The sequence below is a fragment of the Lissotriton vulgaris genome, chromosome 7 (assembly GCF_964263255.1).
Source record: "Lissotriton vulgaris chromosome 7, aLisVul1.2, whole genome shotgun sequence".
Classification (NCBI taxonomy): Eukaryota; Metazoa; Chordata; class Amphibia; order Caudata; family Salamandridae; genus Lissotriton; species Lissotriton vulgaris.
In genome coordinates this window covers 1372375387-1372399110 of record NC_141695.1, presented here as the reverse complement: position 1 = coordinate 1372399110, position 23724 = coordinate 1372375387, and the positions used below count along the sequence as shown (strand labels likewise).

Here is a 23724-nt window from a genome sequence, read left to right as displayed (position 1 = left end):
CACTATCACAGCCCTTGTTGCCATTATTAAATGAACTTTTAGAGTGTTGCACTTTATAAATGTTTGTACATTTTTGGAATGTCAATACAATTAAAAAAAATGTATAACATTGAGTAGGCATGAGGAAAACAGTTTACGGTGTATTTGTTTACAGCGTATTTTTCACTCCCTCAGATTGATGGGTATTTACAATCTTTGCACTTTATTTATTTTTTACAATGGTTGGGTGTTTTTCAGATGATGACATGTACATCTAGTAAATGAGGGTAACTCCAAAAGAGAAGATCAACTAACTTTTTAAGTGAGAATTATAATCTTAGCACTTTGGTGACATTGAGGTATTAGCACTTTATGTCATGGGCCCTCTGGTATTGGATAAACCCATAACTGTTAAGTAATACTTTTTTGCATTGGCACTTTACAGAATCAGTACTTGCCACAATTTTAAGTAGGATGACATAAATGCTTTTGGATATGTTTGCACTTGCACTTTATCCTGTGAAACACTCTTGATCTTGTGGGGCAGTCATGAAATTTCACTGAATGTCCCGGTGTTCCCACTAAGCTCGTGTGAGAACATCCTTGGCCACTTTCAACATCTATTTTCGGTCTATAACTTAGATGTTGTACCTTATGAATTACACACTCATGAAAAGGAATAAAGGAGGCAGTAATGGTCAATGGCAATAAATACAGACTGACTGGACAATTAAACATTACATTTTGATGCATAATGGATATAACCATGTACCCATTGAACACATGCAGTGCTAGTGGTTCAATTGTTATGACATGAGCAACTGATACAAAGAAAATTATTGAATATAAAAAAAACAAAAGAAAAAAAGCAACATTAGAAAAATATAAAAAATGTAACATTTAAAATGCTTCAAAAGAAATAGTAATGTTATTTAATTGTTAAATCTATGAATCATTACATATTACGTTTTCCCAGTATGCTGTCTATGACATCATGTGAACCAGGACTCCCTATGAAGGGAGGAGATTATTTGAGCTCTTTGAGTGAGCAAAGCAGGGGATCCTCTCGAAATGAGTAACAACAGCACAGCATTTTAAATAAATAAATTTGGAGAAGTAACCTGAGTCAGCAGTGTCGGTGTCCGGTTTTTTCAAAGGACTTTGTCGGGTGTGTGTATATGTATATATATATATATATATATATATATATATATATATATATATATATATATATATATATATAGATATATACATATATTCACTGAAAAAAACACGGTTTTCAGGGACATTATAGATAGAAATTAGAATTTAGAAAACCTTAGAAATTCACTGAAAAAACCACAGGGTTCAGGGACGTTCTAGTTAGTTGGACATTTCACTCGTACAAAACCAAAGAAATTACTCTGTTACAGTTAGTTAAGCTAACTACAACTCGCGCCCCCCGCAATGCACTGCTGATGATGTCACATTGTACATCATTCATGACATGGTCAGGGACATCACTGATGACATCATCCACTGACTGCATGTTTCTGTAAAGTATATATATATATATATATATATATATATATATATATATATATATATATATATATATATATATATACATATACACCAAGGTGTATTGAAGAATGAGTGGGTGTATCAATGTATAAATGGATGATTTAGTAGGTGCGTGACTGACTGTACAAGTGAGTGAATAAACGTGTCTTACTGAATGCATGGGTTAGTGACTAAACTGTGTGAATATCTGAATCAGTCTGTCTGTTGGTATGTAAGCGGCTGCATGGGTTAGTAAATAGCTACATGAGTGTCTATATGGGTTATTGATTGATTGTCTGAGTATCTGTACGGGTGCCTGAGCATCTGTGTGGGTGGTTGGGAGGTGTGTGACTCTCTGCATAGATGTGTGGGTGGGTGATTCACTGGGTGTATAGGTTCAAGAGTGCATCTGGGAAGGGCAATATGGGTGGGTGAGTGTATGGATGAGTGTGTTGGTGAGTGAATGGATGTCTCAGTGGTACATGTGTGAGTAACTACATAGGTGAAAGGCAGTATATGTGAGTGTTGGAATATATAAATGACTATGTGAGAATTAGTGATTGTGAGAGTGGCTGTATGGATGATTGTGTGCTTATATCAGTGATTATAAAGGAGTAAGTATGTGTTAGTATATGTATGAATAAGTGAGGTGGTGTGTGTATAACTGTATAGGTGAGTAAATGGGAGTGTAATTGATTCTTTACATGACTGACTAGGTGTGTGAGTAACTCTATGGATGAGTGGCAGTGTGTATGTCTGTATAGGTGTATGAGTGCAAAAGATAGTTCTGTATTGGTGAGTGACCGCATGTATGAGTGACTGTATAGGTAGATGTGTGTGTAGACCTAGGAATCAGTGAGTGGGTATATAGTAACTGATAGTGTGTCTTTGGTTTAAAAAATGTTAGTCTGTATTTTAGAGTGGGTGTATCAAAGGTTACATTAGGGTGTGAGGAGGTGCATGAGATTATCACGTGGATGATGTCATCAGTAATGTAATTTGAGATGTCATCAGTGATGTCACTGACCATATCATGAATAATGTAATATGTGACGTCATCAGCAGTGCATTGCGGGGGCGCGAGTTATAGTTAGCTTAACTAACTATAACGGACGAATTTCTCTGGTTTTGTACGAGTGAAATGTCCAACTAACTATAACATCCCTGAAACCTGTGGTTTTTTTCGACTGAATTTTTAAGGTTTTTTTAAATGCTAATTTCTAACTATAACGTCCCTGAAACCTATGTTTTTTTGAGTGAATTTCTAAGGATTTTAAATGCTAATTTCTAACTATAACGTCTCTGAAACCTATGTTTTTTTCAGTAAATTTCAAAGGTTTTGTAAATGCTAATTTCTAACTATGCCTACAGAGATGGGACATGTGCAGAAAGAGGACGAAAGGCACAGAAAGAAGCAAGAGAAATGCAGAAAGAGGCAACAGAAGTCCAGAAAGACAAAGAGTGGTGCAGAAAGAAACAAAAGATATGCATAAAGAACCAACAGAGGTGCAGATAGAGGCCTTGTTGCAAAGTCATCCTGTTCCCCCAACTTTTTGCTGACAGGTACTGGTGGTAACTGACTCTGACTAACCAGGCCTAGAGCCAGTGCTATGCTTAAAACACTTAGAATACAGTGAAAACACATGCATACACTAGGGTACACTATGGGTTGGGGTACCCTTGTGATTGGCATGACTACCCCTGTAAGGTGCTAGTATATAATGAGGCAGGGGTATTAAAACTACCTTTAAGTCAGAGATGCAGAAACATGCTACTTTAACTAGTAGTCGCATTTGCAGAGTGGTAGAGAAGGTTGCTGGACCTACGACCAATGCTCAGAAATTCCTCTGTGTAGGACTTACAGTAGGTCCCAGGAGGGCTTCTTGGACCCCAAAGTCCCTCAGGAGTAAATTGGACTTCATCCCCCATCCCATCGTCAGCCAGGAGGCATGTTTGCAGAGTGGTGGAGAGAGGGGGGTATGGCCTCTGAAGACATCTTAGCAAACCCACTGTGTGAGACTTACTAGAGGTAACAGGAGGGGAAGTTGACCCCTATGGACATTCTTGGGGGCCAACTACTCCTTCTATTACCTCCAGTAAGTCCCACACAGCAGGATTGCTAAGTTGTCATAGCAGGCCACGCCCCCTTTCCCCACCAATCTGCAAAAGCACTTCCTGACGTGCTCTTGGGTGAGGATTAAAGTCCCCTTCGCTGCTGGGGGCCCTTAGGGGCCAACTAGCCTACCTGATACCTCCAGTATGTCTCAGATAGTGGGATTGCTGAAAGTTGGACACAGGCCATGCCCCCTTTCTCCACCTCTCTTCAAACGCCCCTCCTGGGGCGTTCTAAGTTGGAGGATTAAGTCCCCTTGAATACTGAGGGTCCCTGGGGGCCAGCTAGCACATCAGGTATCTCCAGTAAGTCCCACACATCTGGATTGCTGAGAGTGGTCCGAGGCCATGCCCCCTTTTTACACCACTCTGCAAACGTTACGCCTGGCGCACTGCTCTGGGGATAAAGTCCACTTGTGTCCTGAGGTCCTCAGGACACAAGAGGACCTCATCGCCCCCCCAGCAGTGCGCCAAGAGGCGCGTTTTCAGAGTGGTGTAAAAAGGGCATGGCCTCGGACCACCTCTCTGCAATCCAGATGTGTGGTGCTTACTGGAGGTACATGGTGGGCTAGTTGGCCCCCAGAGACCCTCTGTATTCAAGGGGACTTAATTCCCCAACTTAGAAGGTGCCAGGTGGTGCGTTTGCAGAGTGGTTTAGGGAGGGGCGGGACCTCTAGTGAGATTCAGGCATTTTTGGGGCCCTGGGGACGCCATCCCCAGGGCCTGAACCCTTTTTATTAAAGAATAAAAAAATTAAAAACGGGAAGGGGGCTGCATGGCCACCCTCCCGAGACCAATTTCTGCCCGGGGGACCCCATCCCCCGGGGCATGGCCTCATTTTACAAAGTTAATTATTGGGAAGAGGGGCCGCATGGCCCCCCTTTTCCCTAGGCCACTATTGGCCCCTGGGACTGTATTCCCGGGCCTGCCTGCCGTTTTGTTTTTATTATTATTAAATGAGAGGAGGGCCGAGAAACCCCCCTCCTGGGCCACTTCTGGCCCCGGAGACTCCATCCCCTGGGGCTGGCCTTTAGCATTGGGGACCGTGGGGGGAGCCCCAATTCCCCACGGTCCCTGCATGCTCCCCGCCTCTTGCGGGAGCCGGCATTGATTTTCAGCAAGGGGAGCCCAAAAGCAATTCTGCTTTGGTTTTTAGATGCAAGAGCAGGTTTCCTGCTCCCGTGCCCAAATTCCAAAGCAGAGTTTGCTATGGCAGGGTGGGAGCGGTGCTCCTGCCCTGTCATAGCAAACAGCAATGCCTCTGGAGTGGGCACCCCGGGACATTGCAGAAACCAGCCTTGGGGTTGGCAGTACCCAGGGCTATCAAGGGCTCCAGGAGGGAGGCCACTTGGCTTCCTCCCTTCATTTTCAAAGCCCCGGGGAGGTGGTGGGCCCAGGGGTTCATAATGGACATCCTATGTCAATAATTAGTGCCGGGTAGGTGGTGGCCCTGGGGCAGTGTGGGGGGGGGCAGGAGCCCCCCACAACAATTTTACTTGATTGAAGCCCTGGCGAGGTGGCAGTCCCCGAGGCTTGTGGGGGCCCTCGAGACCCCCCACATATCATTAGCAATGCCCCGGGGAGTTGGCGGTCCCCGGGGCAGGGTGGGGTGGGCATGAGCACCCCCACACATTTGAGGTAGCGGTCCACATGGCTGTTTGGGCCCCTGTGGGCCCCCGCATATATTATAAACATTGCCTCCGGGACCTGGCCCACCAGGGGACTTACAGACAACGAGGTGTGGGAGCATGTCCTTAGTTTTTTTTTTAATTTAGTCCGGATTCGCGAATCCAGCGCATATTTTTGCGGTTTAAAAAAAAATGCTTTTTGTGAGCCTGGGGGTCCTTGTGGGACCCCCTGAGCAGACCCTGCCCCCTTTTCTTGTTTTTTAACCTTTTTCCCACTGTTTCCTTGTGACTTGGTAACCGAGTCACAAGATGGCTGCCAACACTTCTTTAGAAGCCAGCTCGTGCACTGGAGGGTTTGTGAATCCTCCTCGGTGCTCAGATGTATCAAGTTTTATTTTTGAATTTCTCTGGATAATAGGACCTAACTATAACTACCTACTGGCGACTGCCAGCTGGATGGATATATATATATATAGCTGTGATCAAGGTCGCTGGGACGGCCGAAACGCATCATGACATGTACATGTAGCAGGAAATAAAATAATGCTGAATCTAAAGTTGGCTCACGCTTCGTGATTCCACATACAAGTGGTGTCCATTTCGCGAGGTTGCTGCGAATATATATATATATATATATATATATATATATATATATATATATATATATATATATATATATATATATATATATATATATATATATATATATATATATATATATACTTTTTTTTTCTCCTTTTACAAACTTGTTCCTTCCAGATCCCTAGGTCCGTTAGAGGGTGGTGCGCTGTGCCGGCGGAGCCTGCCGGTCATGAATATCACATATAGAGTGCAACGAAAGTGCACATTTGGAGAGACACAGCAAAGTGCAGGTTTATTGAGTCTTATCACATGTTTCGACAGCGAACTCTAGTACCAAGGATCACTGACACCAAAGGATGTTGCTTAATAGCCGTTTTATTAAAGTGCTTTTGTGCTACAGCTGATGTGTATCGGCTACCCTGCAGCCTTGACCATAATCAGAGGCTCCATATTGCTTACAATATTTAAAGGTGCACATAAAATAGTCTTTGGGAGCAGGGAAGACAGACTGCACTACTCGTCGCCCTCATTGTTCTTTTTGTACTAATTGAGCAATCAAGTCAAATGAACATATAGCATTACATTTTTCAATAGAATTATTTCTGCACAATAAAATACAATAAAATTAAACAACAGATTAAATTGTTAGATTTCAAATTACAATCTTGCCTAATTGAGCATTATTTCTGAAGTGCAAATATGCAAAAATGCCTCTTAAAATTATATCAGGCCGTAATTAAGCCCCAGTGGGCAAAACGATGTACCTCATTGCTCAATATTGTCACTTTCATTAACTTTCACATTCTTATCAATGGAGCAACACCAAACCAAAATCAGGGGTGGTGTACCATCTTTCAATGTTAACAGTATTGCGCAGTAACATAAGATAAAATAAAACAGAGTGAAACAATATGTTTTAGTTATGAATTATTTTGATAGTGCGCATGCTAAGCATTCTCTCTTCGATTTTGCATGACTATGATTTAGTCCAAGTGGAAATACCTTTATTCTGCAAATGCTTCATCAGTATTTGTATCAGTTTATTTATTTATTTAATGAGTTTTATATAGCTCTGGCTAGATCCGAAGGTATTAGAGCGCTTTACATAAGGATCCACAAAGTTGCAAAATTACATCCGCTACAAGTTACATAATATACCAGTGAAAACATTTAAGTAGCATAGAGAACGGGGTTCATGGAGTGAAGAAAGGTAAGGGGGTAGGGAAAAGGAGTAGGGGGGAGATACCTCGGAGAGACGAAGGGAAAGTCTGTTCAAGGTCCGGCTTGGTAGGTGAGGGCCGAGGGGGAAGGCCATAGCCCATCTCCTCAATAGCTATCAGGTAGCTCCACCGGGCAACAGCCAAATAACTAAGTCTCCACGGAAAAACATTAAAGAAGACGAGAAGAAAGGAGAATAAGGGTGAAGGGTGGGGGGTGGGGGGTACGACAGAAAGACTAAGGAAAGTCTGCCCAAAGTCTGGCTGGGTAGGTGACGGCCGAGGGGGAGTCCACAGCCCATCTCCTCTTTAGCTATCAGATAGCTCCACCGGGCATCAGTCAAATAGCTAAGTCTCCATGGTCACAGGAAAGATCCCAGAGTAAAAGTCCAGAATGATGTGCAGGATCAAGGTCAAGTGAGGGCTGTCATCAAGATCAAGGCCAAAGGCCAGTTATATTGTCCAGGAGTAGTAGAGCATCATGGAGCGACCCACTGAGGCGGCCATCTTGAGGTCAGGCACTGGGATTGTGTCCATGATGTATAAAATCAGTCGGTCCCCAAGATTCTCAATAACTCAAAATGCAAAGGGGGTGTGATCTATGCAGTGGTGCGGCAAAAGGACAGGGCCTGTGTTCACGTGTTTTAAAAAGGGGGCGAGTGAGTCACTCCCCCTCCAGCTGCAACCGTAACTCATAGGTAATGAGGGCAAGTGAGTAGAATAATGCGCAGCGATTACCCCAGGGGGTTTGCCGGTAAATCTGGATGTGGCCGAGGGTAGGGGGCCTTCTCAGAAGGACAGAAACTGAGGTCAGCAGCATCAGAGAGCATCATTCTCGATCCCTGGAGCGATCACACAGCTAGCTCCCTGGGTGCCATCTTGGCATCTTCGCTAGCGGGGAAAGTCATTGATTTATTTGTGAGGGAGCAGCACATGAGTGGAAGGGCGATCGCTGTGCAGATTAAATGATGCACGGCAGGCGCCCGAGTCTGCTGATTCTCCCTCCGAGGTCCCGATCTCCGTAAAGGGATTCGGCAGCGAGACAGCCGCAGGTTCAGCTCGTAGTCTCCTCCCCCTCCAGCTGCATCCACACCTTACCGATGTTTCAGTCTGGAAAACCCCTTTAATACATCATTTATTTCCTCCCACATCTGATTATTTCAGATTCTTCCTATTGCATTATTCCATAAAAGTGAATACTGCAAACCATAGTGCTATAGTGCTCTAATAAAAACAGCTTAAAACTTTTCAATTGCCTCTCAATAGTTGAACGAAATAGTAATCGTATGGATGATCTATATGTGAGTATGGAAATTCTCTTCACAGTTTAATCCCCAGGGGCTTTTTGAATTTAATTCTATACTATATTTAGATTCCAACTGCCTCAAACTCTTCTCCCTGTTACCTCCTCTATTACTTTTTGGCACAGCCTCAACCACAAAATACTGCAGTCCTTTCGCTTGACTATTCTGTCTCCCTTTAAAATTGTAGGCTACTGGGTATGCTCTGTCTCTGTTCCATATTGCCCTTATATGTTGTAAGATTATTTTATGTACCAGTAGCATGGTACTTCCTGTGTACATAGGTTTACAAGGGCAATCCAAAACATATACTGCATGATTCATTTTACAATGGTAAAAACCTTTTATCCTTCTTAGTCTTCCTGTGTAAGGGTGATACATATTCTCTTTTATTTGTTCATACTGGCATGCTTTGCACTTATTAACATTTCTTAAGCCTTTCATGTTCCCTAACCATTTATTGTTTTTTCTACACTTTGGGCTGATTTTAGTTAGAGCATCCCTCATGGATTCTGCCCACCTGAATGTTAAATCTGGTCTTCTTGGGGCATCTTTGCCAATTACTTGATAATTTTTTATTAAATGCCAATATTTTTTAATTATCTTGTGGATTGCTCCTTCCTGTTTGCTAAAATTAGTAATAAATCAAAATTGTGTAGATTTCTGGGCTTTCTTTTTCGTCCTCTCAAATACTAGTTGTTCCCTAGACTTTACCCTTGCTTTCGTTTTGGCCTCCTCTATGTTTGTATGGGAATACCCTCTCTTCTGAAATCTTTGAGTCATTTCTATTAAAACCTTCTTGCTTCTTGCTTTTGCCTACAATTCCCCCTGATCCTTAGACTCTCCCCATACGGTATACTCCTCACTAGATTCTGTGAATGAAAACTAGTCATGTATAGCAGAGTGTTGCCTGCTGTTGGTTGCCTGAATAACTTAGACTACTGTTTGCCATTTTTAATATATGCAGTTAGGCCCAGGAAGTTAACCTCTTTGCCACTAACTGTACTTGTGAAACGTAGGTACAGGACATTTGTATTTATTCGATCTGCAAACAGCCAGGCACTATGAGTGTCACCTCTCCATATTACAAAAATGTTGTCATTAATTCGACAACAAAACACCACACATGCTACCATTCTAGTTAGAATTCATTATCGAGCACCTGCTCCTCCCACTAACCCATATGCAAATTAGCATTGCTGGGCTGAAGCAGGTGCCCATAGCTGTGCCTTTAATCTGATGGAACAGTTAATTGTTCAAGAGAAAATTGTTGTTTTCTAGGCACCTCCTAATAATAATGAGTAACATTCTGGTGTGTTTCCATGAATTCAGTGGTATGTTAATGAGGAACAATTCTAGCGCCCTCAAACCATCCTCATTCTGGATGCTGGTACACAGTGTTGTTGCATCTATAGTCATCATTATGTATCCATCCTCCCAGGGAATATCAAAAATCTTTTTAAAGAAAGCTCCTGTGTCCTTTATATTTGAGGGTAAATTAATTACAACATCCCTCAAAAAATGGTCATTAAATTTAGAAGTGTTTTCACAGTCACTTCCCAATACGGAGATTATAGGGCGGTTTGGTGGATTAACCATATACTTATTTATTTTATATAAAGATCAAACAAAAATAGGTACATGTTTCAGCCAGGCCTTTATGATTAAAACTGGCATCTTCAGGACCAAAGTGTATAGGTGCAGATTACTTAATTTTAAGTGATTGTGTAATTTCGAAAATGTTTTTTCAATGCTCATGGGGGCGCACCAAAATATAAGTCCAAGAAAAAATAAGTAGAAAAATGTTCTTTATTTATTTTTGTCCGTTTAAAATACACATCATCAGTAAAATATGTAACGAGTTCAGCCAACGCGTTTCACTCCCTACCAAGGAGTTTCTTCAGGGCACTGCAATTCTTTTTGGTGTGTTACGTTCAGGTATTTCCCCTGTTATCACGCTAGTTTTTTTATATGCCAGTCGTTTGTTCACTCCTGTATAATTCTTAAGTTCATGCAGTTTCTGTCTTCCCTTATTTTTTCACGTTTTCAAAAACTTGATATATCTTGTAGTACTGTATTATTAGACGTTCGGTGTCAGCGTATTGGCATGGCTGGTTCCAGGCTGTCTAATAATACAGTACTACAACAACCTTGCACTAATACGGCCAGGGATGGAAAAACAGTGGACCACCTGAATCGACTTATGGGCAAGATATAGGTATTTAGTGGAGAGACGCATGCAAATGCTTTCTCCGCATGTTGGATTGGATTAAGTAATATGCACCATTCTTCTTTTATATAATTGGCACTGGGCTCTTTTCTTCTTCTTCACATTTAAAAAAATATACATATTCTAAACTGTTTTCTGGCGTTCTGGTCCAACTGGTTCGCATGGGTCCCTGATATGAGGCCTGCCTTTGTGCATTACTCTGTGGTGGCGTGGTTCTAATTTATTTTTATCTTTTTCTATTTTCAATTGGTGATGCACCCTATTCCATTTTACCTGATTGCTCTTTCCATATATTTGAATAATTGTCCTCACACCAGAGCTGACGCTTTAGCTATCGGAGCACTCTATTTAAAAAAAAAAACGTACATTGATGTTTGAACTACATATTGGAATGAAGGTATCCTCTTATATATATTTTTTCATGATTTTAGGTGTGCTGCCCCACACCACTTGTCCATCTTCGCCCTGATGAAGGTACACCGAAACGCGCGTGGCCGTTGTATTTGTTGTGGGTAGCTGGATTGTGCCTACCCCTACCCCTTTGGATGACTACTGGGAATCTGTCATCCGATCATCATGTGGCAGTTTTACCATTCTGATGCACTTGTTGATGTGATGTTAAAGTGTTATGTTGGATGAATGATGATGAGATCTGGAATGTGTGATAGTATGACTGTTGTATTTGAATGTGATGTGTGGGACATGACTATTGTATTAACCTTAAATTGAACACTGGTTTTTCGTATATATTTATTCAGGACATTTGGTGAAATGTCTTTTGCAAATATGAAAATAATAAAAAAAATGACTATGTATTTTGCTTAAATAATCGAATTGTTGAATTATTTTTTTATATTTGTCCTGGTCCGCTCCAGTGTGTGTTTATTAGTACCAGGATCCTCTTCTAGGGCATCTGTGAAACCTGTGGGCAGGTAACTTCTTGTTGTTGGTTGCTCTTATCTCCCCTGCTATACCTGGCTGTATCTTGTCAGGGGTCCCCCTTCTTAGTATTTGACCTCCTGACTGTGTCTGTTTGCTTCTGACAGTTTTTATCTGTGTAAGTTATGAATCTTTTCTGCAAATGTATAGATCTGGCTTCGGTCATAGTCCGTCTTATCGGGTTTTATTTTTTGAGCTTTCCTCAGTTTCATAGTCTTCCAGTTTCTTTAGTCTATCCTTCACTTCATTCCTGCCATACATTTTCCCTCTAGTTCTTGATCTTTGTCTTTATCAATTTCTATTCAGAAAACATTGATTTCCTCCACTATTGTTTTCCTTTCTTTAACATTATACTTTATCAGTTTTCCAAGCATCTGCTTTGAAGTTTCACTATTGCTATCTACCCATTCGGGCAGCATCGCTGGGTCAGGGTTCTCTTAACTCGAAGCAAATAAAATCCTCAGTCCCTAAGGGACGCAGCCTACTTCAATGCATGTTGAGAGAGACGCTCACACTAGAAAAAGTACTAATGGCCGCAAGAGCGGAGGAAAGACCAGATTTACAAGCTGCTGATATAGAAGTTAGAATAGCGAAAAATGAATCCGCGTTGGTCATGAAAAACAAGCGCAAGCTAGAAGCATGCAAGTCGATGCCTCCAAAGAAGAAAGCTGTGTTTATGATCTGAGTTTTAAGTTCCCTGAAGGCAGATGTCCAGCCACAGGACAAATGTTCAAAGGTTGTGGTAAAGAAAACCATGTCATGATGCTTTGCAAAGCAAAAGAAAACCGAACTATGTCACTGCGAGAAGAGAAAATAGATGCCAGAAGGTTCCAGAAGCGTTTTAGCCACGCCCACAAAGTACCATCAGTTACAAGTAGAAACTAGAAAAAGACTATTGTCGTCCAATTCATCCTTCAAAGGCTCGACATCATTGTTGTCGAGCACAAGTAAAGGAAATGGATGTGCGATGATGTAATCGATCAGAGAACGACATAAAATGTAGGCTTGGCAGCGTGCAAAGAAGAACAAAAGACGAAGGCGAACCACCACAAGAAACATCAAAATTAATTTGGATAGTGCCCAAGAATCCAATACAGGTCAACGGTTGCCCCATTACCTTTATTATTGACAGTGGTGCATCGATTAACATAATGCTGGTCGAAAAGTTCAACAGCCTGTCTCCTGTGTCACGCCTCAACCTGTCGAACATGAAAGTATACACTTGGGCAGCTTCTAAACCATTGCAAAGAAAAAGGATCATTTATAGCGACAATGACACACAAAACAGTAACAGTACAAGTGTGGAGAGGTGTGGCTCAGTGGAGAGGTGTGGCTCACTGGTGTGGAGAGGTGTGGCTCACTGGTTAGAGGCGGCAGACCCGAGTGCAGAGAACGGCCCGGGACCAGGGTTCGATTCCCGACGCGGCAGGGTCTTGGACCAGGATCAGCGGACTGATAATTCTCGCATCGGTGCCTACTCCGACCAGGGAGCACACTCGGCAACTCTGGGCATTAGCTTGCCTCATCTCCACAACGGCCCCACACAAACGCCGGGGATGCCTGGTTTCACCTTGGAGACCCCCAGGAGGGACTATCTCACAGGGAAAGCCAGGACGGGTTCCCCAGCGGTCTATAGCGCTACGAGGCCTCCGGGTAGCAGTGCGCTTTACAAGACACAACAATTTACAATTTACAATTCACGTTCTTCAAGGAGCCTCGTCCAGTGCATGCCTACTCAGTTTTGCCACTGCTGCTGACTGATATTTCTCAATTACAATCTCCACACTCAGTCTGAAGTGATGATTCAGTTTCCATTGTTCTTTCATGGCCTAGATAGGCTCAAGACAGTGAAAGTGTGTCTTCACATCAATATGGACATGCACCCTGATACTCATCAGGCACCATAGAGTCACTTATGAGAAAGAACTAGAAACGCTGTTGATGCATGACATCATTGAGCGCTTCACCGGTTCAATGCCATGGGTTTCGTGCAAAGTGATGGTGCCATAAAAGGACAGTGGAAGTGAAGTGCGCATCTGTGTTCATATGCACCAGGCCAACAGAGCAATCGAGAGAGAAAGACATCCTGGTCCACACTTACCAAACATGATCATGCAACTGAACTGTGTAAAAGTCTTCTCCCGTCTTCACCTGAACATGGGATACCATCAACTGGAGTTCGGAGAAAAATCCAGGTACATCACTACTTTTTTAGCACACGTTGGTTTGTTCAGATGCACGGTTTTGGACTATCTTCAGCTGCAGAAATATTTCAGAATGTCATATGTCGAATAATTCAACCTGTCACACATGCTTTTTTTTATAAACATTTTTTATTGAATTTTTAAAGCCAAGGGAGTTTGCCATGCGGAAACAAGCTAGTACGGCACTTGAATAACGCATTGTGGATTAACACACAATATGCACAGGGTGACAGTACGATTATATGTAAAAGCGGATATTGCACACACTGATTCAGAGCACCAAGCAACTGTCAAATTACAATAGATGACCCAACCATTTCCCCCACATCATCCGTATTTTTGGGGGCAACCCTGTGATTCGATGACCACCCACTCCCACTGAGCGCACCAGTCGACTCCATGCCTCCATTGAGTGAGGGATGGAGGGATAGGACTTAACCACTTTGCGGCTATGGCACACTTTACAATTAGTTGGACTGTGCCCAGGAATTACTTCTTAGCATGTGTGCCATCAATGCCCTCCTGTACCCCAAGAAGAATCAGGAGGGAGAAAGAGGGACCTCCCATCTCAAAATATCAAAGAGGTCTCTAGTCACTGCAGACCAATAGCGATGTATCTTCGGGCATGTCCACCCCACATGATGGAAGTTAGCTGGATCAACCTCACAGCGCGGGCAAGCAGCCTGAGAGCAAAGGCCTGCTTGTGTAAGCGGGTGATACGCAGAATAAAGGTAGTATGTCTGTCCTAGTCATAGTCTGGAGGAGACTGTAAGTATGTGAGGGGACATTAGGGCCTCTCGGTCAGTCCTAGTCATCGAAGGGCCCCACCTAACCCCCCACTGAGATTTGAGCAGATCAAGGGAGCCAATTTGCCCAATGTCACCCATAAGAAGATTGGCCTCTAGAGGACTAAATTCAGGGAGGGTTTTATCAGCGTGAAACCCTCAAAGAGCATGCTTGATCTGGAGAGAGCAGTAGAATTGAGTATGGGCCAGTGCCAATCACTGTTAGAGGACCGAAAAAGACCGTATGTGTGTCCCTGACCAGACGTCTCCCAATTTTGAGATTCCAATGAGGTCCCAGGTCCAAATCCAACCAGCGTAGCCACCTCCCCCAACCATGTGTCGTGTCATGCCACAGAGGGGTGTGTTTGGTAAGTCTGCCCTACCCCTGCACATGATGCAGTGCTGCTCTCCATGCCAGCAACACCACCTCTTTCATGGAGGTGGGAATTGGTGAGTTGTAAAGCATACCCTGCTGGTGAGAAAAGCTGATTTAAGAGGTGGGATGGATCCGACCAGCCCCCGTTGAACCAATCGCAAATAATAAGGAGGTTACAGGACAAGTAATACAGATACATGTGGGACATAGCCAAACCGCCTTCGAAGTCATGCATGCTTTTAATTAAAGTGATGACATACCACTATTTGGGACAATGCAAAAGGAGCATGACAAGGCTCGTGTGAGAGTGGGCCAGTTACTTTTGATGCAGGCCTCACTCTAAATGCAGCAAAGTGTGAGTTTCACAAGACCAAACTTAAATTCTTTGGGCGCTATTTCTCTGATGTGGGGATGACTCCTTTCCCAGATGAAGTGCGAGCACTGTTAGCTACCTGCCCCCTCAAGATGTCACCGTGCTGTGATCCTTCTTAGGCATAGCCAGTTATTGCTCAAGGAACGTTTCTGACTTTGCTACTGAGAGTGCACCATTGAGAGACTTGACAATATGAGATGTACCTTTCCAGTGGTCTGCTGAATTTGATCGAAGCTTCAAACGCATAAAACATACGATTGGAGATGCAACTGATATGGCCTATTTTGATCCCAGTGGGGCTGGGGGCAATCCTTGATCAACAAAATGGTACTCCAACTGCTCAGAGACACATTGTGGCCAATGCCAGTCGAAGCCTGTCTGACACAGAATGTGCCTATTTCAGATCAAGAAGGAGAGTCTGGCTGTAGTGTGGGGCTGCGAGCATTTTCATGTGGAAACATTTCCCTATCATTACAGATGACCAAGCGCTGTTTACTATTTTTTGAACCCCGAAAGTCAAGATGTCCCCTCGCATTGTGAGGTTAGGGTTGCAGCCTCAAGTATATGACTATGCTATTGTACACAAGCTGGGTAGAGATCAGAACCCTGCTGATTACTTTTTACGGCTACCATTACAGTGGCAGTTCAACATGCAAAACAGCTGAGGAGTACACCAACTTCATTATGAGGCCCAGCAAGCCAGCATTCCTGTCCATTGACCAGATCATTGCTGATAAAAACATTTTTATCCTCAAGGACATAATTTCAACTAAATTGTGGAAGAAGCATGCTCGGCTTTTTGATGACAAAGTTGATTTTTTATTTTTTTATTGTACAGGATGAACTGTCCATTACCAAGGAAGATGTTGTATTGACTTTCCCAAGAGCTTAAGACAGCAAGTCATAGAACTCACTCATGAAGTAAATTTTGGCATTGTAGCCACCAGAAGAGCCCTATTAGACTGAGTGTGGTTCCCGCACCTAGATGAGCGAGTGGAGAGGAAATTAAAGGAGCGCCATCTTTGTAACTGCCTTTTTCCCAAAGTGACACAGCACCCATTGACAATGTCTGACCTTCTTTCACATTTGTGGGAAAGAATTGCAATTGATTTTTTTGTACCTTTAGAAAATGGACATCATCTCATGGTATCCGTTGACGAACATTCCAATATTCCTTTAGTAGAGGTGTTACCGTCAACTACCCATGGCAAGGTCATCGCGTGGCTGGATTACATCTTTGCAGTATGGGGTATTCCCGTCATTCTCAAATCTGACAATTGCCGCTGTTCAAAAGCAAAGAATTCAAGGAACTTCTGGGCAGACTAAATGTCAAGCATCAAAAGAGCACACCTCTATGGCCCCAAACTAATTGTGTTGTGGAATGATTCATGAGTACCCTCAAACGGATAATTCAATATGCATCTATAGAGGGAATCAAGTTGAACCAGACCCTGTGTCAAGCCCTCCATGCCTACCATTCAACTCCTCACTGCACAACTGGTGAGAATCCTGCTACCTTGCTAATCGGGAGAGCCATCGGAACCAAACTGCCATTGTGGACAGTAGACTGATCCTTGAATGCTGATACGTTTTGTCTCATGGACCCTTCTCAGAAGTGTCAGATGAGAACATATGCTGATTGACATCAATGAGTTCAGGGAGGAGCCTTCGATGAAGGTCACTGGGTCCTGGACAAACAGAAACAAAAGTGACAAACAGACCCTCCATTTGTTGCCTCTGAGGGTTATGACGTGCAAAGGGCATATGGTGATGGCACATCGTCTCGGAAAGTCCATCACACAGGATTAATCAGACTTTAAGGCCTTACTTCAAAGGTCGTCAGCTCCTGAAAGCATGAATGAGGCGACCCCATTCCAGATCAAGCATCAGAACCTGTGCCATTGATGCACAGTCAGGGAGCATCTCATACCACTCAATCTGGCCGACTCGGGCAAGCTCCTCGATGCCTTAATGAAGAAATATGACGTGATTATTGTTTGTACTTTTTATATAACAAGGGGGTAGATGTAGTGTCATATTAATATGGGCTCTAGGACCTTTGCAGTTCTGGGGGTAACTCAACAAGGAATTACACAGCTTACTGGGAGGTGTTAAGGTGTGGTTATTAACGGTTATGACGTAATGAGAATGCAGAATTGATTGTATGCTGAGGAATAAAGACGTTCAATCCAGAGCTCCGTGTGTGACACATTCCATTGCATGCTTCTGGGCATGATGCTTCACATGCCTTTCTCTGCCATCGTATCGTTTCTTTACCTGCCTTGCAAGTTCGTTTTCGTCACTGCTTTCCTCCTTTTTCACTAGTTCCTATCCGTCTCGTGATTTTTAATTGTCCCTTTTTTTCCACTTTCTCTTGCTTTGTGTCAGTCAGATAATTAAAAAAAAAGTTTCAGTTAAAAAACATTCGAGTACCTCTGTCCACCGCCTGCAAGCACTGGCGCAAAATAAGCACGCATCTATCCACATCACAGGCATCTGATCTGTGTTGTACTTTTCATCACACAAAGAACAGACACCAGCGCACGTTTCCTAACGCAACGAAATGGCCTACACAGGCAGAACGCTGCCCTTTCGTGGTGGTGCAGGCTGGGAGGGGCCGCCTACTTCCTGATTGTTCACTTCATAGATTGAGCCTGGGGCTTCAGGCAACCGCTGCGACTGCAAGAGGGTGAGACAGGCAGAGAAAACTTCTTTCGAATTCGGGAGACGCTGTTCACACACCCTAAGTCGCCCTCAAGAGACTGCCAAGGGTACTGTCTAACATTCGCACCTGGAAACATCTGGGAGCAACATTCAGGTAGGTCTGTGAAAGGCTGCTGGGTTATCAGTTGTTGTTACTCTTAACTGTCTTTTAGTTATTACGTGCTTTCCCCTCACAAATCACAACACATGGCCTGCTGGCCCATTAACAGCGACAGTAGAGAGTCCAGGAACTGCATGGGCACGGAGTTTGAATTTTCAGCTTGAACTGGTTTGATGTGCACTGGTTGGTAGGGGGAGAACCAGGCACTAGAGGGCTGTGTGAATGGGTGCCATCGATGGACAGTGGAAGAGACCGACACTGGTGGGCAGTGAGAGGCACTGACTGGTGGATGACGTTGCTGACAAGTGGGGAGTGGGTTATTGGCAGGCACTGGGGGCAGGTAGATGGGCTACTAGTCAGCAGTGTGAGGTGCAGTGAGCAGCGTGACGTACTCTCACTGAAGGGCAGCATTAGAAGTTGGTCTGGTGGGCAGTGTGAGGTACAGCATTGGGCAGTGTGACGAAAGCTAGCTCTGGTGGACAGTGTGAGGCGCAAGCACGCGTCAAAAGACCTGCTTGAGGTGGGAGACTCGCCTTTTTTAAAGACAGAGTGGTTTTCTTTTGTCTGTCTCCCGCCTCAAATTGCCTCTGCTTCAATAGAAGCAATACATTGTCCCGATTTTTTTTTTTAAATCTCCACTTTCCTCTTCTAAACTTCTGCCATGTGTGCGCAAGTATTAAGCAGTGTGGTGACCTGGCCCTCTTGGGCGTTGCTTGAAGCTGGGATTGGTGTAGACAGGGTCGAGAAAACCTCATTTACATGAAGTGACAAGTGCTTTTAAACACAGATGTAATCCGAGCTTTGTGTTTTATGTATGGCATTCTTGGTATGAGCTTCAAACTAGTTTTACTGGAAATGGGCTTGCTACAGAAACACATTTGCGAAGCAAACCAGACCTTCCCTGAGAGAAGGGGTGCGCAGTAGCCTTTTTCTAAAAGCCGGCACCTCCCTTCCGCTGGACAGATTTTCTTTTATGTGATTCCCATCCGAGCAACTTCCAACAGAGTTTTAGAACCGACAGTTCATTCAAATACAAATTTAAGGACTGCTATAGCCTGGACTTGGAACCCAAAACAGCCCTGGCAATTTTTGGCAGACCATCGAGCGAGCCTGACCACTGCAAGGGAGCTTGGGGGGAGTTCTCCCCTAAGAAAATGTGCACAAAAATGGTGCATTCTACAACACATTTTTTGTTATATATTAAATTGTATTTATTTTTAAAACATAGTAAATTCTGATTTTACACTGAACCAGGATACGGCAATCTTTATTGGGGCTTTTCAATGATTGATTCCCTCACTATCACCCCCCAACAGTGACTCACATCTCTCCATATCCCCTCTCATGTATTTCATTTGTTTAATAGCCCCTCCCATACAAGTATAGATTGTCGGAGCATTTTACATCACAATCACTTACAGAGGCAATGAATCATACCTGTGTAATTTAATGTATAAAAAAATGTTACATTAGACAACGGGGACTACAAGGTATAGGATTCACATGTCGGGCATTTTTAAGGAGTACTTGTCCTGGAGAAGCACACATTTGAGTTTCAGAACGTAACACAGTGCTCAGGGTTGACTTCACTAAGAAGAAGTTATTTCTACCCAAACAACCCATTTTTAGCAAAATAAGGATAATGGAAGACTGGGACAAAGAAAAATAACTTTCTAACCTAGATTACGATTGTAACTTATGAAGTGCGCTTTAACAGAAGGATCTCTCTGACAAAAGCAATAACCCACTGAGCTATGCACATTAAATCCTATTCTGTGGCTGGCATAGTACCCTTTTTTTTGCTGCCTGCATATCAAACCTCTGCGCTACCTTAGATGAGTCAAAACTGCCACTAGACAAAACTCCGATCTTTCTCCAGCAGGTACGTTAATCACCAGAGTTATCTTGAAACTTTTGTTGCCTGAAAACTGTTGGCTATACAAGGAACTCTGCAGTCCTTTTAAAACTGCTGCACCGCTACAAAACCGGCCCCCAGTAACAAAAGAAGCTCCCGCCCTTCCAGCCTCCTGGGGAAATGCCCGATGCCCCATATGACCAGTCCAGTCTTTCTCAAGTTCTCCTACCAACCTCTCGGACTGGGTGTTCTGCTAAACGGACACTCCCACCCAGTGGCATGGAACAAAATGGTAGACCCCCTGCAGAATGTGAAGACGCACCCCAAATTCTCCCATATCTCACAGATTAATTTGTCTTGGGCTGACTTAGGACACCCATGAGCCCTCCTCCTCCCTTCCGTGCTGCATGGTCTTAAGGGCCTGCACTATTCCTTTGCCCCCAGCAGCTAACAGGGCCTGTTTTGGGACCCTGGGTAGAGAGTGAATCTGTGGGGCCAATCAAATTCACATACAACTTGAAATGACATCACGGGAAGTGCCATCAATTGACTGTTGGTGAAGCAAATTTGCAAGAAACAGCATTCTTAGTGCGGTTATCAGTAAAAAAAAAAAGAAATATGAACGCTAATAAAGTAAGTACATATATGTTACATTTTTAATACGTGAAAATACAGTATATGAGTCACACTGGATAGAACAGTCTAGCCTAGGTTTCTCCACAATGTATATGTTTAATCAAATACTAACAATTTGTTTCCTGATTAGTTCATTAGGTATGTATGTATATATATATGGGCTACTCATGCGGGGGCAAACCTAGCGGAAAGGCTACTAAGCGCTGTAAAGGGTCAAAGAGACAGTCGGCTCATAATAGTAGAAGTAGATAGTTTGTTGACTGTGACTGCATCATGATTTCGTTTTTTTGAGTATTCAGTTGTTTGCTACATTCGAGCTGGGGTCTGGATGTCCAGGTGGATATGGCGACATAGCTCCAGATCCCTGGTGCATAGTTCGGAAAGGCCTGTTGCTTGTTCTTTCAGTTTTTATCTCTTCTTCTGTCTGAAGTTGTTCTTGCTGCAGGCATGTGGAGAGCCACAGAGATGGAGAGCTTTTCATCCAAGAAGGCAGGGTAGTCAGTGAGTTGTGTGTATGTGGTATTTCTATAGTGAACACCTAGTCAAAAATCAGCGGAGCACTGTACAGGGTCAATGACAAGCATAATGTCAAGGAGTGATAAGAAAGGTAGCTGGTCAGTGCATTGTTAATGGACTGTTACCTGAGAGAGTTGCCCAGCCCCGTTGTATAGTCACCTAAATACAGGACATTGGTAAATATATAACCTTAGCATCATTGAATCGACCGGGGTTTTTTTTCTTTCCCGGGTCCGATGATTATGCTACTATGGTCCAAACCTTGTGTGGTGCCGATGTCTGGTTGTCAGTCCGGTCTATATTGGCTGTAATTTCCACCTGGTTTCGTCTTGTTCTCCTTTAGGGATTCCTGATGTTTGTCTTTGGAGGAAGCGTTATTGTTGTGGGATGTTGGCAGTCCACGTCGTCTTATCCCTGCCAGTTTTTATAAACTGAGACAGCATGTCGCTTTTCTACCTCTGCTTTCACCAGAAACCTAGGTGGCAAATGAGGACAAAAAAAAAGAAAAAAAGAAAAACCTTAGCATCAAGTAGCAGAGCACTGTAGTACTACATCTGCTAATCTAACTGTTTGATTCTGGGAAAATAATACTTTCCCTGTGGTTAGTCCACAGATCTGACAATGTGGCAGCACTTTGTAAGAATGCACGAAACAGACCCCAAAGGCGTACTCCACAGGCAGGTCCTGTTCATGGTTAGAGGAGGGGAAGCTGATGTGACGTTATGGAGACAGCTGCTGACTTTGGAAGAGGGAAACCAGGTTCGAGTCTCGGTGTCAGCTCAACATCCTGTGATTATGGGCAAATCACTTTATCTCCCCAATGCTCAAGTGAAGTGCTCCAATTCCTTTGAGTCAAGTTCTTGCCATATAAAACCTCAAAACAAAAAATGGCTTTTATTCACTCATTCAAGACTGTCTGCATCTTAGTAACCGAAGGTGCTCCTCAACCTGCATAGTACAGCACAAATCCTGTGCCACTATGCCTGCCTGCAACTAGCAAGCATCTCTTTCACAGCTCATTAGGACCGAAAGAGAGTTGCTTGCCTTCTGAAAGGGTTAACAGTGCGGGGGTGGGGGGGGGGGTCTCGAGGCACTAAAATACTGGACACTGGGCGTCATGTAGTTCCTTTAAGTCAGTAGCATGTGTGTCATGTAGTGCCTTTGAATGGGCTGCGGGACAGGTTTCCCAATTACAAGCCACACCAGCCAAATACTGACAAGCCTCAAAGCTATAATGTGTGTTTGTGAGGTTTAGGGCGAAGGGACCTTTCCCTGGTCTCACAGCCATGATCCAGTTTTGCAAGGCCCAGGGTAGGTGGGCTCTTCCCCCTATTTCTTGCACCTCGCATGCCTGCAAGGCCCAAGAGGCTGGACCTACTGCCACTTGGGGGGGGGGGGGCCTAAGTTTGCCGCCCAGTGCAGCCAAGAGCGGGGGTTAGTGGCCAACGGCTGACTTTTTCTGGGGTTAGGGGGAGGTGGGGCTGGCAGCTGACAGCCAACTTGTTTGCAAAGGGATAATATTGTCAACAGACCTGATTTGCTCACCTCCGCCAACCCCAAAAAGAGTGCCACCCGGGGCAGATCGCCTCACCCCTACCTACGCCACTGCCGGAAAGAGAGGTGTCCCTTAACTGGGCCTCGCAGTGCTGCACCATGGGAACACTGGCGCAGGGCCCCATGTTGATGGGCTGAGTGAGAGACCCTGGGCAGCTGCCAATGCCCAGCAAAGGCCCCGGCAGTCAAGCATGTAAAGAAGGATAGGGTCTAGAATAAAACACAATCTTCATCTTTACAAGGAGTTAACTAGATAGCGTATTTGTTACAACCTTATAATCACAGTCAAGTCATTATTGTCAATATATCTTTAGAAAAAGCATATATTCCCAAGAGCACTGTCCTTATCACAGGTATAGAACTAGGTCCATTGACCTTTTGTTGAGGACCATACTGTGGCCTGGTTGCCGATACAATGGCGCACTTCACTCCTCTCTCATCTGATGAGTGTCCTGACACATTCATCTTATAATCAATGACAGTTCTGGTGTCTCCCGTTAAATGTCGAGCTCCCTAAGTCCATTCCTAATATGTAACCGAACAAACTAATCAAATAAATAAATAAAATAAATGGAGGGGCCCGAAGATTTTCTTACTCGCCCACCACAATGCTGCCCAAAGCTGGGGTTACTAAATGCAAAGGCTGTGTAGTCTTGCTTCCACTTTATGCCATTTCCTGTCTCTATCTCACAGGTTCTTTTTTATTCCTGCTTTCTACTTTTGTTACAGTTTTCCTTTCTTTCTCTTCCTCCATCTTTCTCCTGTTCTTCCTTTCTCTCTCGTTCTGCGGGTCAAAGTCCTGGTCCTCCAAAATTAGCGTGTTGTAGTGTGATTGCTAGAAGGACCAAAAGGGTGACGTCCAGTGAGTTCAGGTTTTTTTAATGTACACATAAGTATGTCCTAAAAGAAAGTTCTACATAGGCCACTGTCCCAATAGGTTCTGTGCCTATTCTCACTCCACCCTAACATTCCACATTGGAAACAACCATACACACATATTTCCTCTTAATTTTAAAGAAAAGAAACTAACATGGAAAACAACAGAAACTGCAACCTCTACCTCAAGACATT

General features: G+C 43.7%; 1 protein-coding gene across 2 annotated transcripts in view; it reads left to right on the top strand.

The window, feature by feature from the left end:
- The first annotated feature begins 17902 nt into the window (after window positions 1–17902).
- Window positions 17903–23724, top strand: part of LOC147703735 (programmed cell death 1 ligand 1-like) — a 286137-nt gene continuing 280315 nt past the window's right edge. Inside the window, exon 1 of one of the 2 annotated variants that reach the window (XM_086932071.1) lies at window positions 17903–18086. The gene's annotated coding sequence lies outside the window, so the exon portion shown is untranslated. The remainder of the gene's footprint in view (window positions 18087–23724) is intronic. The other variant, XM_086932072.1, reaches the window with a different exon arrangement.